The sequence below is a fragment of the Dipodomys spectabilis genome, unplaced genomic scaffold (genome assembly GCF_019054845.1).
Source record: "Dipodomys spectabilis isolate Male_0828 unplaced genomic scaffold, ASM1905484v1 ptg000646l, whole genome shotgun sequence".
Taxonomy (NCBI): domain Eukaryota; kingdom Metazoa; phylum Chordata; class Mammalia; order Rodentia; family Heteromyidae; genus Dipodomys; species Dipodomys spectabilis.
The window spans coordinates 121907-139873 of record NW_024871323.1 but is presented as its reverse complement, the minus strand read 5'-3'; positions in this window follow the sequence as shown (position 1 = coordinate 139873).

The window sequence follows — 17967 nt, the reverse complement described above, 5'->3', positions numbered from 1 at the left end:
TGAAATGGTGTCTTTTCATAGAGAGTATATGTTAGTTTGTTTTATACCTAATAAGGTAATGAAAAGGTAGGGAACTATTGGCAAAATGTTGCAGTTTGTTCTAACAAGTGGAGGATGATTACCACTTTCTTGTTCAAATTAAACACTAGTGGAGAAACAATGAGCCAGAGAAGAGAGTTCTTCATTTGTGATTTAAAGGTTTGTTGTAACAAATAGGGGTCCTTAAAAACCTGTTTTCTGACTAGAGAAAGGATAAGATTCGTTCTTGGTGGCTGAATGCAGCATTATTGAGAGCTAATTTGTCACTTTGGTAAAGAATGTATTTCGCTGTAATCTGCCTCTGAGATGACAGTGATCTTCTGCATCCTGACCTCATGCTGACCACCAGTGCCAGACATTTAAAACACTACCTTAGGTTTTCATGTGTGTTCATGTACATCACCTTTGATGTGGGTTTGATTTGAACATTGGTGATTTTTCCACCCTCATTGAAAATTGAGAAAGAAGGGTAAAATCATTGTGACTGCCAGGTTACTGGTACAAACAGCAGTTACGTATATTGGTTTCTGACACTGGAGCTAATGCTTTATTTCTCTAATACACTATCTGTGTGCTCCACAATGTTCAAGGTATCAAGATCTGTTTTTTTTTAATTGGACCCAGATAAGTATTTTTAAATAGATTTGATTTAATAATTTTACACAAAACACTAACCCTTTTGTTGGAACAATTTTTCTATTATTTGTACAACATCAATACATTCTCATTGACTTTCTTATTAACATTCTTCCTCCCAAATTAGACATGTGTATTGGGAGGTAGCATCTGAGGTCAACAGGCTGTTGGCATGAGGTCTGATGCTCTTCAGCTGGGATCTGTGCTTGTTTGAAGTTTGCAGAAGCTGGGGGTTGGGGCCTCAGTGTCCTCTGGTGCCTTTTATTAGTCACTTCTTTGTTGCTGGGTTTCTCCTGAAACTTCTTAGATGGACTTTGTGTGTTCAGCACTTGAGCTATGACCTAGTACTATACTTGGCTTTCTCTCTAATTGGGAAGTGGGACAGAGGACCCAGGAACTGGACAGTGCTAACTGCATCTTGGTGTCTTGACCATCTTGGTTTATCTAGGCTGTTCATGTCTTGTCCCTTTCCAAGCCTGGGCATTGCCCATTTGTGTATGTGTTTCCCAGTGTTTCTATGTGTATGTAAGTATCTATTGTTACGATAGTGCTGCATCTACTGTCCTGCCTCCGGCCCAGTGGCTTCCCAGTAAGAGTCACTTGATGTGGTCTACCTCTAGGCAGGTTTCTCTAGTTGGCTTGTCTGGAGGTTGTGTTAGTCTTTTCTGGGATGAACAGGTAGGTAATTTACTGAAAAAGAAGTCCCCAAACGCTCACATTCCAGTGGTGCCAGAGTACTGCTGGCCTTTGGGGCTGGCCTTGGCTGGGGTGCTGGGGTAACCAGCAACCCTCCAGGAGCTGTTCCCTGTCACCAGCTGGCTCTGGTGTGCTCATCTGGGTGTGAGCAGAACCAGGCACCATGTTCAGGCTCATCCGGGTGTGAGCCTCGTAAGCAGGTATGCTCATCCTGTGTGAGCAGAGCCAGACCTTGTGTGCAGGCCTGCACATCTACAGACATGTCTCTGATCATCTTCCAGCCAGAGTGGGAGGGAATGCAGAGTTGCCTGCTGCTATGCATGCAGGCTGGAGGGCTGAGGAGCTGGGGCCATGGTCACCTACGTGTGACACGCTGTCCTCATGTCACCAGCTTGGCCCAGCCGCATGGCTGGCTGTGTGTGGAAAAATAAAATTCGTTGAATATAAAATGAAGACAGCTCCTTGGATGAAACACTTGTATGAAACATACTCCACCACCTTGCGAGCGAGGTCCTTGCCCGTGAGGCTGGAGTATATGAATTCAGAGGTAACATACTGAAAGTGAGAACACCTACTTTTTTTTTTTTTTTGGTTTGTCATGGGGCCTGAACTCTAGGCCTAGGCACTGAGGGCTAGTGCTCTACCACTTGAGCTATAGCACCACTTCTGGCATTTTCTGCTTATGTGGTGCTGAGGAATTGAACCCAGGGCCTCATGCATGCAAAGCAAGCACTCTACCACTGAGCCACCTTCCCAGCCCTACTTTTTTTTTTTTTTTTAACAGTTTACATATCTGTTTTCTCCAGAGCACAAAGAAAAAGTGGGATGTTAATGTATTGTGGAAATTTTAAATATTGCAGGTGGCTCTAATTCATACAGTATTTCTTTTCATAATTACTTAAATCCTTTAGAGGATTTCTCCCATGAAAATAAGTCATTTTTTTTAGATTGGATTCAATTTCTTAGTTATGGGCGTTAGGTGGCAATAGTCTTACTGGTAAGTTATATTCCTATTCCTATTCAATTTTGTTACAAAACTAGTCTATCCCTTTGTTACCCTTAAAATGAATCATGTAGATGTTTTTAGACTATATACAAGTACAGCAGGGGTGTGGACTTTTTAAAGATACTATCATGCAATGTATGCACATATACTGTGAGCAGGGAGCAGTTGAGTACTGACCCAGTTATGCCAGCACCCTGCTATAATTACTCTGAAAGTCTTTATCATTCTGAAAACACTTATTTAATAGGAGAATAAACACTACATCAGGACAAATGTGTTAACAACTTTCATTGGGCTAAGCCTTCATTAATAGAAAAATAATCAGTGAAAAGATAAATAATACACAAAGTATTCTCTTTGTCTTGAAAATTATTCTGTAATCCTTCATGACTTGGGTTTGGAGTATTTTATGTATGTCCATTCTTACATATTCCCACCATAACCAATTTAGGGATGTTGAAGGCCAAATTCATGTGTTATTCATTAAGCTAGAATTTATCTAGCACCTATTTTATGAAAGATCTCTGTTGAGAACGATAGCAGCAGCAAAGTTGAACCAGTAAGGAGCTCTGCCTTCATGGAGTATATAATGGAGTGGGAAAAGAATGAGCTCATGGATGACTGAAGTGGGTGCCAGGAAGTGAGCATGCAGTGAGCTCGGAGGATTGGGAGAAGAGAAATGGCCACTGGCTTTGGAGGTAAGAGTTGAAAACCAGACGCCTTAGAGGGAAAACCGGGCAGTGGTTGTCGAAAGAGATCAAGACATGATAGAATGTGGGGGCAGTGTCTGAAGGGGCCGTGAAGCTCACAGGAGTCAGGCTCTGGAACCTCAGAAGACAGATGGGCTCTAGATGGGGTGGGAGGGGCGGAAGAGGACATGCTTAAGAGAGCAGTAGGGCCCATTCCCATGGGTGAAGAAGTTCTGCTGATGAATACCATTTAGTGGGAAATGAGCCCTGAGAGGGTTCAGGCCATGCGGAAGAGCTTGTAGGTGTAGGATCTGGGGTGTAGAGACTGAGCTGCTGGCAGACAAGATGCTCTTCCTAGAAACCCATCCCTGTGGGGTGGGAAGGAGCATGGGTCCCAGGTAAGCATGCCCCATTTGTGTGGCTGCAGGCCTGTGGGTCCAAGGTGTACGGGCTTAGGTGTCTGGGCTCCAAGTGTGTGGCCCTAGCCTGTCACTGTCAGCCTTGCAGGCCCCGAGTGTGTGTGTGCCTTGGGGATGAGGGCTCTGGGTATATGGCGCCATGGAGATGTGAGCCTGAGTATGTGATTCTCAGTGTGCAGACCCTGGTGGGTGGTCGTGGTTGTGAGTCTGAGTGTGTGATTCTCAGGGTGCAGACCCTGGTGGGTGGTCGTGGGTGTGAGCCTGAGTGTGTGATTCTCAGTGTGCAGACCCTGTTGGTTGGCCCAGGTGTGAGCCTGAGTGTGTGATTCTCAGTGTGCAGACCCTGGTGGGTGGTCGTGGGTGTGAGTCTGAGTGTGTGATTCTCAGGGTGCAGACCCTGGTGGATGGGCCTGGGTGTGAGCCTGAGTGTGTGATTCTCAGTGTGCAGATCCTGTTGGTTGGCCCTGGGTGTGAGCCTGAGTGTGTGATTCTCAGTGTGCAGACCCTGGTGGGTGGTCGTGGGTGTGAGTCTGAGTGTGTGATTCTCAGGGTGCAGACCCTGGTGGATGGGCCTGGGTGTGAGCCTGAGTGTGTGATTCTCAGTGTGCAGACCCTGGTGGGTGGGCCTGGGTGTGAGCCTGAGTGTGTGATTCTCAGTGTGCAGACCCTGGTGGGTGGTCGTGGGTGTGAGTCTGAGTGTGTGATTCTCAGTGTGCAGACCCTGGTGGGTGGTCGTGGGTGTGAGTCTGAGTGTGTGATTCTCAGTGTGCAGACCCTGGTGGGTGGCCCCAGGTATGCTGTCTTGGTGTTGGAAGGAGAGGCTTCAAGGTGAGCTTAGACTCTAGATGTCTGCAGTTTGAAGGATGTATGTTTTGTTATAGTGCCTTCTTGGATTGTCTTGAAAAGTATCGCAGTTGGGCTAAGAGTGTTTTAGACTACTATGAAAGCATTTCAGTCACAACCATGGAAGTGCACATTTGCAACTTCTACAATGTAAGGATCACTAAGCAAAGCCAGGTTAGTGTCTTTAGCCTCTGCTAAAGTTTCTGCCAACAAATGGCTTCTCTTACATTTAATCTCTTTGTCATTCATTGTCACAGAACACACAGAGGCCATGAGCTTTATGCCCAGTTTGCTATTTCCCTATTTTCGTTTGTGATTAAAATTTTACAAGCTGTAGTTCCCAATTATTATGCACCTTGAAAACCACCATGACACAGATTCAAGGACTTGAGGAAGCTTGCAGCTTGCAGTCTACAGTTCCGTTTTAGACTTACTGACTTTCAGATGCTGGCACAATAGTGGAATCCAAAAGTAATTGTTTGTTTTGAAATTGTAAGAAGAAATTCTCATTGAATCCAAAGTAATTTTTGCCTGTTTTGAGTGTGTCAGTCTTGGGGTCTGAACTCAGGGCTTGGGTACTTGTCTCTGAGCTGCTTTTACTCAAGGGTCACGCTTTCCACTTGGACCACAGCTCTACTTGTTGCTGTTGTTGTTGTTTGCTAGCTTATTGGAGATAAGAGTGTCACAGACTTTCTTGTCTGGCTATAAACCACAATCCTCAAATCTCAGCCTCCTAAGTGGCTAGGATACAGGCATGAGCTACTAGTGTCTGGCTTTTGCCTGTTTTCTTAATTGAGGTATTTCTATCATGCAGCTCAGATACCAGTCTGTAGTAGGTACCCAGAGTGTACCTACTACAGATTTGAAGAGCTAAAAATAAGAGAATTTTTGTTCTCTTTTATTCAGGAAAGATTCTGAAATAAAAGATCAGTCCATCAATTTTTGGACTATTACCTTAATTCATATGTTTATTAGAATAAACGGTAGTCAGAATAGTGTAGTTATTTTCTGTTACTTCCTGCTTTTGGCTGGTTAATTGGAAATAAGAGTTTCTCAGGTTTATCTTTCTGGGCTGGCTCTGAAATAAGTTTCTTAGATCTCACTCAGCCGCGGGAAAAGCTGGGATTAGAGGCATAAGCCACTAGCACCGGGTTAGAGCTTGGATTTTAAAAGTAAAAAGTAGGTTTATAATCAAGCTCCCTCACTCACAAGATGTGTATAGGCTCTGGGAAGTTATTTAACCTTCCTTTTGCCTCAGATTCCTCATCTGGGAAATGGGGAAAAAATCTGCTTTGCAAGATTTTTGCAGGGATTAATTTAGATAACATGTAGGGAACTCAGTTGGAGTCCTGGCAAGCAAGAGCAGCATTTGCTGGCGATGGTGTTACAGTGTGACAGACAGTCCAGAAACAGAGCTTCTGTGCCAACTGTGTCTGATGCTGTTCCCTATGGTCAAAGTTCATGAGGAGTGAAGTATTGTGTGGTCTCATAACAAGGTGAGTTTCCAGAGCTGGGTGTGGTGTAGTCAGCGGGCATAGATAGACCATTGATGGTTTCCAACTGGGAAAACAACAGTCAATTCACATGCTCTGTTCAACTTAACCTTTGCAGGGAGCTCTGTATGCAACCAATTAAAACCACAGTTCTTTGAACGATAGGAATTTCAGAACTTGTGGTATGCAAGTTTTATTTATGTCTTTTCCTTATTATTTGAAGCTCCCTGTTTGAGAATGTAAAAAGTTCTATCATTTCAGACATCAGAATTAGCATTGAAAACATGGGATTCTTTATCTAAGTTGATGAAAGTAATTTATTGTTTGCTATGTCAAATACAGCATGCTATTTGTCACATTGTGGTCTGTGTATCTTTCTAGAAGCTTTTGACTTTGATCTAAGTCAAAGTACAATCAGTAGCACAGATGACAGCACTAAAAAAACCCCAAACCCCCAATGATGTGCATTGTCATTCAGAGACTCTAAACCAACAAGTACAGAGGCACAGAGTAAAGCCACCTGACTTTAAAGAGGCTTGTGTGTTCTTGCGAGAGCCAGACCTCTGCCTCTCTGAGCAGAGACAAAGGTGTGGAACAATTTATTAGTTAAAGATTGGGTTTGCTATGTACAATCAAAAGGCACCTCTTCAAGGCCAGATCCTGGTCCTCGCCTGTATTTTTAGGTAAACAGTCTCATTTAAAAGACTTGCAGAGCTGGGCTCCCAGCACATAAAAGAGGCTTTCTTAAACTGTCATCAGAGTGGATTTTAGAACGTGCTTTTAATACTTACAAGGTTGATGTTTGCCTTTTAAAAAATGCTATTTGAGATAGCTTTTTATTTAACTTTCACCCCAACGTGCCTTTTACCTGATTCGTGGCAGCATTAAGGAAACTCACCTTGTTGTAAGACCAGACAAAGATTTAGAAAAATGTTGCACAATGTGACCTTTTAAAAGTCAAGGCTTAAAAAAAAATCCTTGTTTAAACACCATAAAAACTGGTTGAAAAACAAAGGCATATAATCTTAATCTGAACATTCGGTCTCAGATTCTTTTTATTGCTCTGGGGTTGATTATTCTGTGAGATAAATAGTTTCTTAGGAGTTTGTTCTACTTTTATTTCCTTTCTAGTTTTTGACAAACTATGTCTTAGGTTAATAAAAAACAAGTCAAGATGATCATTGAATGCACCTAAATCTGAATCTTTTAGATTCTATCAAACATAGATAGTGACTAGTTTGCATTTGTAGAGTGAATAGCAAGAACTTCAAGCTTTTATATTAAAACATTATTATTATTAACACTATGTAAAATATTGCATCGTAGGGATGTAGTGTAATTTAGCATTCCTTTATTTGCTGGCATTTCGTTTGTTTCACATTTTACAGTAATCTGTGGATTTCTGTTTATGCATCTAGTGTCTTTTAAGTGGTGCTGTGTAACCCTTGCTGCTTGGGAGGCTAAGATCAGGAGAACAGGCTTTAAGGAGCCGGGCGGTGGTGTGCACAGCTGTCCCAGCTGAGGGTGGGTACAATGGTTGGGCACTGTGGGTGCCCGTCATCCCCAGCTGCTATAGGAAGCACAAGTAGAACTGCAGCCCAGGCTGCCACCTCGAAAGTAACCAACTGAAGACGTGGCTGGTGCTGCGGCTAAAGTAGTAGACCCTCTATTACAGACACATAGGTCCTGAGTTCGATCCCCACAATCGCTCTCCCCAAGTTAATTATATTGATGTAAAAATACATACTTTTTAAAAACGTGCAGTTAATGAAGATCACCCAGATCAAGCTTTGCAACACATCCATCATCACATCACAGAAAAGTTCCCATGAGTTCCTTTGCAGTTTGTCCCTTTACTCCCCCTCAGGGTGATAAGCTCACCCAATTGTCCTGCTTCTTGCCTATTCCAGTGAATTATGATCATGAATCACACATTCTCCCTTGGCATAGTGCATTAGAAAGTCATGTGTAGCCAAAGCTGCTTTGAATGGCCAAGATATATGCTATCAGGGGATATAACTCATTTTGTTTAACCTTTTACTGGTTGATGGACATTTCAGTTGCTTCTACTTTTTGGTAACTGAATAATCCACCAAACATGTACAGGTTTTTGTGTGAGATAAAATTTGTGTTTTTCTTGGGTAAATACATGAGTAGGTTTGTTTGGTCGTAAGCTAAGTGTGTCCATTGGTAAGACGCATCTTATGAAGTGAGTTCTAGGTGCTTTGCATCTTTTCAGTATGGGATCCCGTCAGCCCCGCCCCACACCTACAGCCTGATCACCTAATCATGGGTGGGGTGCAGTGCCACTGCGGTTTGCATTTCCTGTGGAGAATACAACTGAGGGTCTTCCCTTGATTTCTCTGCCTGCCATATTCTCTCTTTGGGGACATGCTTGTTCAGTTCTTTTGCCCATTTGTAAACAATGATGTGTTTTCTGGAAACAAGGTCTTTTTTGGATAGTTGGATAAGTGATTGGTAAATATTTTTCTCTTCTGTAGTATATCTTTCTGCTTCTTAAAAAATGGTGTCTGTTGTGGAACAAACATTTGCAATTTTGATGAGATTAATTTATCAGTTTTTGTTTTCATAGGATGTGATTTTAGTGTCACATCTAAGAAATCTTGACTCCAGTACATAAAGGCTTTTCCCTGACATGTACAAGTTTTGTTTTGTTTTTGGTTGGTCATGGAGCTTGAACTCTGGGCTTGGGCACTGTCTCTGCGCTCTTCAGGTCAAGGCGAGCTTGAGCCACAGCGCCACTTCCAGTTTTCGAGTGGTTTATTGGAGATAAGAGTCTCACAGACTTTCCTGCCCAGGCTGGCTTTGAACCTCGATCCTCAGATCTCAGCCTCCTGAGTAGCTAGGATTATAGGCATGAGCCACCGGCGCCCGGCTGACATGTACAAGTTTTATGGAGCAACTCTTTACATTTAGAGCCATGATGCATTTTGAATTAATCTTTGTAAAAGTTTGTGGTTTTCTTCAAGATTAGTTTCTTTGCATGTGGATACCCAGATATTGTAGCACTGTTTGTTGAAAAGAGCTTACTTAGCTGGGAGCCAGTGGCTCACACCTAAAATCCTAACTACTCGGGAGGCTTAGATCTGAGGATCACAGTTCAAAGCCAGCCTGGGCAGGAAACTCCGTGAGACTCTTCTCTCCAATAAACCACTAGAAAACTGGAAGTGATGCTGTGACTCAAGCGGTAGAGTGCTTGCCTTGAGCTGAAGAACTGAGGGACAGCGCCCAGGCCCAGAGTTCAAGCCCCACGACAACCTCCACCACTACCACCAACAAAAAACAGCTTACTTTACTCTCAATATGCTCTTGACTGTTTGTCAGAGATTAAGTGTCCACCATTACTGATTAAGTGCAGTCTACTTCTCTATTTCTGATCTGCATTCTGCTCCACTGACACCCCCTTTGCCAGTGCTGCCCGGACTGCTACAGTGGAATAGTCATTGTCCACCCTGGGGGTTTTGAGGCCTCCAGCTTTGCTTGGCTTTCTCACAGCTGTTGGACTACACGAGCCCCTTTGTCTTTGCATATCAGTTTTGAGGTCAGTGTGAATGTATGCACAGGAGTTCTTTAGGGGTTTTGGTTGGAATTGTATGCCATCTCAGTTTGTTTGGGGGAAACTTCCCCGTTTGTGAACGGTAATTGTTGATCAAGTGAGATCCTCCCTGCTTCTTTCATCAGGGTTTTACATTTCCCAAGAGGTATTTGGTTATGATTAGATATCACCTAGATACCTTCCTCACTGGATTTAAGGTTAGTTCTAGGTGTTTTTGTGATGCCCCTTAGCAGATTAAGGAAGACTCCTTCAGTCAAACTTTGTTGAACATTTTATTGTAATTGATGAGGAACTTTTAGTGTTCCTTCTATACCCATTTACAGGATCAGTTTGCTTCATTTTTCTCTGCTTACATGATGGACATATTGTTTTGCTTTTAGATGGTGACATCTCCTTGCATTCCTGAGGTATACCTTCCTGATCATGGTGGGGTATTCTTTTAGATATTGCTAGATTCAATCTGCTGGTATTTTGTGGAGGACTTTTTACATTGATCTTCATAGGGAATATTGAAGTGTGGTATTTCTGTGCTATGTCTGGGCTTCTGTGCTATGTTTGTCGAGTAGGATATTTCTTTCCTTGTATAGTTTATATATAGTGCAAGTATATAATATGTTAAGTATATTAATCTAAGGAATATTAAGGTAAAATACAACAATAATGATATATAGATATACTCATGATAAATGATACATGTGAAAATTTGTCCAGAAAACATGCTCTTGGCCTCCATTACCTTGCAGGAGCTGGAAGATGGCCAGCCTGGGCCCCTCCTCCGCCTCCCCCGCCTTCCCCTCTTCTTTTGTAGAGACTCCCCTAAAGAGTTTGTTTCCTTGCTTTTATTCATATAATTTTATTCTACATGTTTTTAAAACTCAACAATATATTTTCATTTTTCCATATTTTCAGCTTTATGCAATGAGTATCACACTATTACCTTCAATCATCTAGGACATTTTTTTTACCATGTTGCTGCTTGTAGTAGTAGGTCATTTATTATTATAATTATTATTATTGCTACACAATTTTTGCCATGGGATTTGTCAATCAGTTTGCTTTCTTATTTCAATGGATGTTCAGAGTCAATGGATGCTCAGAGTTTTCCTTTTTTTAAATTAGACTTAGGATTGTTATGGATATCTATATCTATCTATCTATCTATCTATCTATATAGTTGTTGTCATGGGGCTTGAATTCTGGGTCTATGCACTGTCCCTTAGCTCTTCAGCTCAACACTAGCACTTTACCACTTGAGCCACAGCACCACTTCTGGTTTTCTGATGGTTTATTGGAGATAAGAGTCTCAGGGACTTTCCTGCCTGGGCTGGCTTTGAACCACAATCCTCAGATCTCAGCCTCCTGAGTAGCTAGGATGACAGGCATGAACCACTGGCACCCAGCTTGCTATGAATATTTCTATACATGTTCTTTGATATGCACATGCTAGTCTTGGATACATGAAGTTACCAGGTAATACTGAGCTATGGTGATCCACACTTGTAATCCTGTCTAGTCAGGAGGAAAAGAATGGGAAGATTGTGGATCAAGGCCAGTCAGGGCAAAAAGTTTGGGAGACCTCTTTTCAACAGAAACAGCTGGGCATGATGTCAAGTATCTGTCATTCCAGCTCTGGTGGAAAATGTCAATAGGAGGACCACAGTCTAGGCTAGCCTAGGCAAAAAGCAAGACACTATGTCAAAAACAGCCAGAGCCATACATACATATATAAATACATACATACATACGTACATATGTACATACATACATAGGTGGGGGGAGAAGATGTGGCTCAATGGCAGAGCATTCACACTAGTCTGGGCAAAGCATTGAGTTCAAACCCCAGTCCAAAAACTCACTATTACCTAATGTATCTTACTCATGTGCAGGATGTTAGCAACTTACCTTCACTTTGCAATATTTCCCTGCTCTCAGGAGAGGTAAGAAGCTCATCAATTTTTTTTTTGGCTAGTCCTGGGACTTGAACTCTAGGCCTGGGAGCTGTTCCTGAGCTCCTTTTGTTCAAGGGTAGTGCTCTACCACTTGAGTCACAGCTCCTCCATGATTAATTGGAGATAAGAGTCTCACATCCTCAACAGGCTGGCCTCAAACTGTGATCCTCAGATTTTAGACTCCTGAATAGCTAGGATTACAGGTGTGAGCCACCGGTGCCCAGCCTCAGTAATTCTTGACTCTACTTTTTCATAAATTTTCAAATCAATCTGTATACTCAATAAAGAGCCTCACTTTTATGATTACACCTAGTCTTTTCTGACTTGGGGAGAACTTACCATTCATCATGGTATAATTCTTTTGTGCCTCTAGCATCTCTCTGTTTTTTTTTTTTTCTTTTTTGAAGGCTATTTAGATTGTGTTTCACTTTTTCTTTTCTATCCCTGATCAAGAAATGATATTGAGTAGACCTGGGGGCATATATCTGTAATCCTAGGGCTTGGGAGGCAGAAGTGGGATTGTGAATTTAAGCTTGTCTGGGCGACAGCAAGTCTGTGTCCCATAAAACAAATCCCCAAATGACACTAGTTGTTGTGTGTATGTATCATATCATCAGCTACTTTTGGTAAACTATACTTATGTTGAATAATATATGTGAATGTTCTTTCTGAGTCTCTGGACAGTTATATAATTTATAAATAATACAATTTTTTCTTTCCTAATTCTCATGCATATCTCTCCACCACTCTTTTCTATTCCCTTCTTTCCTTCCTCCCTTCCTCCCTCCCTCCCACTTTCCTTCCTTTCTTCCCCTCTCCCCTAGTATTTTTTGGGGGTGGGGCAGAACAGGCTTGATTTAAAAGCTTGTACTTAGCTTGTTCACTCAGCCCGCCCTCCTATCATTAGATTCATGCTCCCATCCCAGCTTTTTATTGTTATTTTGGAGATGGAGTATCATGGAGTTTTTTTTGTCTTTTTTGGTTGGTCGTGGGGCCTGAACTCTGGGTCTAGGTGCTGTCCCTCAGCTCTTCAGCTCAAGGCTAGGGCTCTACCACTTGAGCCACAGCGCCACTTCCGGCTTTTTCTGCTTAATGTGGTGCTGAGGAATCGAACCCAGGGCCTCATGCATGCAAGGCAAGCGCTCTACCACTGAGCCACCTCCCCAGCTTGTCATGAAGTTCTTTTGCCAGGGTAGCTTCACAAAAAAGCAATTCACAATTCTGTCTTCTGAGTAACTAAGATTACAGCTGTGATCCACCTGCAGCTGGCTATGTTTCCTCTCTCATAGTGAAACCTATGCATGCCACCTATCTAGTATGAACTAGCAAAGTGGCAGTGCTTTGTTTCTGATAGGAAAGAGCTAACTTTGTTGCTGTTGCTGCTGCTGCTGTAAGTGGTACTGGCGTGAGCTCAGGGTTTTTATGTGAGGCAGGTGCTCTACACTTGAGCTATGCTCTCAGTTCTGAGGAGGGAAAACTTGTAACGATGAAAACTGCGGTGGCGTTTGAAGTAGGATTTAGTAGATAGTCCTTTTCAGGTTAAGCATTTTTCTTCTGTTCCTGTTTTATTAGAGTCTTAGTGAAATGTTCTTGAAAGTTTGATGAAGGTCAGCTTTATAAATGACAGTGACCCTTTCTTAGTTGGAAAAACTACCAATTCAATGTCATTCATTATAAATCTGTCTGGTCTGTGTATTTTTTCTTGAGTCAGTTAAATTAATTATATTTTTCCAGCATTTTTTCAGTTTGTTCTAAAATTTCACACTTACAGGATTAAAGTTTAAAGTATTATCTTACTCTTGATAATACTTTTTCCTGAGGTGTCTCTGACGATGTCCCTCTTTCAAACGATTCTAATATTGGTGGCTTTTCCATTCTCTTTGAATTCTTGCTGAGTGTCTGTCTAAGAAAATCTTGTTTCGGAGATTTGTCAACTCTGTAATCACTTCAAAGAACAACGTTTGGCCTTTGATCCTCTTTATTGAATGTTTGTTTTTATTTCACTGATTTCTGCCTTTCTACTCTTCATTATTTTTCTTTTTTTATTTTGTGTTGTTCTTCCTTTGAGATGGATGCTACCTCATTTATTTTCAGTTTTTTTCTTTTGTAAAATATATATTGAAGGCTAAAACTTTTTCATTAATGATTACTTTTGGTGAATTCTACGAATGTGATATGTACTATTTTGTTCATTATGTTGTTTTGGGAGTACTAGAGTTTTAAATTCAGGGCTCATATTTGCTAGGCAGGCAGATGTGTAATGTTTTCTTTGTGACTCTTTTACCTGATTCTGTGGAAACCTTTAGAAATGAATTTTCTATCTTGTGAGATCAGCAAGGGATGCGGAGACACCTGGCGCCTGTGGTCTGCATGTAGCTGTGTTCTGAGAGGAGCAGGCAGGTCAAGAGAGAGCCAGGCAGCTCCCTGGTCAAGTGAGGGAGAAAGGGTCTCTGCAGGTCCCAGGTGCCTTCCTGGTATCCACAACAGAATTGCTTTTAAGTCATTTTGTTAAAGGATAAACAGTGTAATAAAGACACTATTGATGGATGATTGGACCAATAGCAGCATGGATTGTAACAGTGTGCAGTGTGGAATAGGAAAGCCGCTGAGTCTTGTGTGAATGCCAGAATAGCTTCCTGGACTGTGTACCCGAGCTGGATCTTTAGCCTTAAATTGAACACTGGTGCAGAGGCCTCCTACACCTGAAGATACGTCCCTACCCTGCAGGGTGCTGCCACATACCGGTGCTGTAATTGACTACAAATGGCTATTCTACCATTTTGTAATTGACTAAATGCTATTCGACCCTTCAAATTGGCTGCTTCAGAGAGGTGGAAAGCAGGGTGAATGGGTGAATTCCAGCAGTAGAGGCTGGCTGCACTCTTCTGCTTTGTGATGAGCTCCTGGTCAGAAGTAAGGCTAATGTGGGACTTCTGATGATGGAAAGAGATTCCATAATTCCTTGCATGATGATTCTGCTCAACACATCATGGATAGGGAAGACAAATCCCCTTTCAGGGTCCCCGTGCTTTTCAGAGGAGTCAGTCCACCCTGGGCTTGCAGGTGCACCATGTGGATGTCCTTTGGGACGTGGCTCTCCAAGGTCTGGACCCTGAAGAGGGCTCTACGTGATCTCTGATGGTACGGTGGTCGTATGGGCATCAGCACATCAGTCTGGTGAGTGGAGGCACGTGCTGCCAAGCCTCCAGTCTCACTGCTGTTGAAGCTGTGTTCCAGACATTGTGCAAAGAACTTTTGTCACGTTGTGCCCATATGCATCTCCGCAGGCCATAAGTAATCTCCAAATGAGGACCAAATGAGATTGTGGTTCTCTCTAGCCAGATTCAGCTATCCCGCATTCAGCCAAAATCACATGTCAAACTGTGCTGTAGGTTTGAAAGTATCCACTCCACAATTCATGTGCTGCTTATGTGACAGTACTGAGAAACAGGGGGTCCTTCAGAGGTCCTAATGCTCTCTCCTCTGTGAAGGTAATAGTGCTCTTCACAAAACTTCACAGGACAAGGCTGTTTTTTCCCTGTGTTTCTGCATACCTTGGGAGGATACAGTCAGGTTTCCTAGCACTCACCACTGCTTTGATCTGGACTTTCCTGTGAGAGAATAAATTTCTGTTTTTTATGAATTACCTAACTTCACATTTTCTTTTACAGTAGCACAACTGGGCTAAAACACCTGGAAAAGGTAATTGGAATATAAACATTAGGTTAAAAAACCCAGAGTACTAAATGAGAAGAAACATGGCTTAGTGCCTACTTTAGGAAGTATCTGTTGGTTTTGAGTTATCAAGAGAATCCTCACATATCTGACTTAGATCTATTAAGAAAAAGCTTTAGGTTTCTTACTTCTGCTTTTGTTCCATTTCTCCTTTTCGCTTTTCTTTCTCTTCATCCTGACCTGGAAGTGTCTGATTCAGGGTCATAAAGCTAAGCCTGTGTGGCTCCTTTCCAATAATTGAGCTGAAGCAGTAAGTACTACATCACTCTTCAAATATTCGTCTATTTTTTTTTACTATTCCTTTAGTGTCATTTTATTTATAATTATTTTTAAGAATTTTAAGTAGTTGTACAAAGAAGGTACTATATAATAAAGCAACTTATGCCTACAGTGCACCTTGACCAGTGCCGCCCCCTTCAACATTCTCACCCCCCTTTGGCCCACCCCTTCCCTTACTTTTCTTAATTTCGTGGTACACACAATGACTTACTGATTGCTCTCCATAGACTCTATACCAGTCACTTCATTTGTAACCATTTGCCTATGTTCTATCCCAATGTGTTTACTTATAGATTTATAGGCACATTCTATCTATCACAAATGAAAGAAAACATGCAACATTGGTTTCTCTGGTCTGGCTTACTTCAGTTACCAGAATTTTTTCCAAGTCTTTCCATATGAATGGTACAATATCATTCTCTACAATAGATGACTAAAATTCCATTTATATATATATATATATATATATATATATATGTATATATCACATTTTCTTTCTTTTTTTTTTTTTTTGTCAATCGTGGGGCTTGAACTCTGGGCTTGGGCACTGTCCCTGAGCTCTTCAGCTCAAGGCGAGAGCTCTACTGCTTGAGCCATATTGCCACTTCTGGTTTTCGAGTGGTTTATTGGAGATAAGAGTCTCATGGACTTTCCTGCCCGGGCTGGAAAGATCCTTAGATCTCAACCTCCTGTGTAGTTAGGATTACAGGCGTGAACCACCGGTGCCCGGCTACTTATACCACATTTTCTTGATCATCTATTGAGGGGCATCTGGGCTGATTCAATATCTTGGCTATGATTAATAGTGCTGCAATGAACTGATGGCTGATGGCTTTACTATATCCTCATTTTTAATCTTTTGGATAAATGCCCAGGAGTAGATCATAGGGTAGCTCTATGTTTAATTTTTTGACCAGCCTCCACACTGTTTTCCAGAGTGGCTGAACAAGCTTACATTCCCACTAACGAGGTCCCTTTTGGCTGCATCCTCACCAGCATTTGTTATCGTTAATTTTCTTTTCTAAATGTTTTTTTAAAATTATTGTAAAGATGCTGTACAGAGGGGTTATAGTTACATGAGTAAGGCAATGAATACATTTCTTGTCAAACTTTGTTACCACTCCTCTGTTTTTCTTCCTCTATCCCTTCCCTCCCCCCCTCAAGTGGTAGAGTTCATAGAATCTTGTGAGTATCATTGTTGCATTGGGTCATCCTTTGTCCTTGTTTCAGCATTTGTTATTCCCCTTCCCTTCCTCAAATCAGACAAATACACACGTAAGATTCAGGGTACGAGACAGTGATTGCCAGGCATAGACCAATGACAAAAGCAAAATGACATAAAGTAAAAAGAAAAAACTAGATACAGTACATTGATGATAACAAGGTCAACCACCTAAAACAAAAGACATGTTGTTTCCATGTCTTGGGGTTCATTTAATTAGCACCACTCTATATGGTCATATGTACATAGATGTTGAGCTACTATGATCCTCTGCTAGGACTGTCCTAGACATACACTAATTATTACAAATGAGGGAAACCATGTTAATTTTCTTGATGATGGCCATTCTAACTGGGGTGAGGTGAAATCTCAGTGTTGTTTTGATTAGCATTTCCTTTATGGCCAGAGGCGTGGAGCATTTCTTCATGTATCTTTTGGCCACTTTTACTTGTTCTTCTGAGAAGTCTCTCGAAGTCATTTATTATTATGACTAGCCTATTTATTATCTGGGTTGTTTTAAAAATTCTCTTTTATTTATTTTTAATGATCAATTAGCTGTACGAGGGGATTTCGTCTGGACATTTCTTTGTACCGTGTACCTTGATCTGACTCGCCCCTTTCCATCACTCCTCCATTCCAAAACAGTCTCACCCAGCTTCATTGTTCCGTGTGTCCCATATGCACTTTGACTTTCCTTCATCCTCCTCTTTCACTCCCCCCACAACTAGTACCTGCACCCTGGGGTGGACCTCTTTTACATTCCTGTCGTTCATTGTTTTAAAAGTGTCTGTTCCCCAGAGGTTCAGAAAGCACTACTTGTACAAGCATGTGGTTCAAGTCCCTGTAGCTTTTGCTCCATTCCTTCCTCTTCCTCTTCTTTCTCTTCCTCCTCATCTTTGTCCTCCTTTTCCTCCTCTCCCTCTTTCTCCCCTTTCTCCTCTTCTTCCTCCTCCTCCTTTTCCATATCCCCCTGAGGCCAGGTGAGGAGAACCCAGCTGCTGAGGGGCAAAGGTTAGGTGAGGAGCATAGTATACCCGCACTAGCCAAGATGCACCGGCTAGACTCCAGGCCTCACTGAGAACTGGGACTGACTGTAGCGAGTAGTCCTCCCAGGGCCTACATTGCAGACTATGTAGTGGGTGATCCTACTTTTAGAAGGATAGCAGCCAGAAGAGTTGAGAGAGGTATCTGTTCCTGATGGTCAGAGACTTACAGGAACTGTTGGAAGTGGACAAAGTCTGGCAGGAAATGTGCATTCAGGGTCTTAACCGAAAGCCCCTGCTTTGAGTTAATTTTTGTGTCTGGTAGGAGGTAAGGGCCACCTTTGCCTCTTGTGTGTGGATAGCTGGCTTCCTGAGCACCATTTTGGGGAGCTTGTCCTTTT